This window comes from Charadrius vociferus, unplaced genomic scaffold, assembly GCF_000708025.1.
Source record: "Charadrius vociferus isolate BGI_N301 unplaced genomic scaffold, ASM70802v2 scaffold650, whole genome shotgun sequence".
In the NCBI taxonomy this organism is placed as follows: Eukaryota; Metazoa; Chordata; class Aves; order Charadriiformes; family Charadriidae; genus Charadrius; species Charadrius vociferus.
The window spans coordinates 5,699,636-5,700,040 of NW_009646736.1; positions in this window are offsets into that span (position 1 = coordinate 5,699,636).

The window sequence follows — 405 nt, forward strand, 5'->3', positions numbered from 1 at the left end:
GGGGCAGCAGCTCCCCGTGCGGGCCTCGGCCGCACGCGGCGGAACTATAAAGCCCGTGAACGGTAACGTAACCCCAGCGCGCTCACAGCAACCATCGCAGTCCGTTCCAGAGATCTCACTTAGAAAAAGCTTCAGCTTTACGAGACAGCAACAGCACTTTTAGAGCATCACCCAGTAGTTCCCCAGAGAAACAAAAACGCAGTAACAAGTTGTAAACTCATTATTTAAATTATTTACAAGTGTCTGGATTTCAGCTGGACTAGGACTTGAACCTAATGACATAGCCATCGCTGTGATCAAAAGCTAATGGGTATTGTTTGTCTCTCAACAGCAGACACTAAAAAACACTGTACAAAAATTCTAATGACATACTCTGTTACCCTACGATAGGGTAACTTTTCGCTA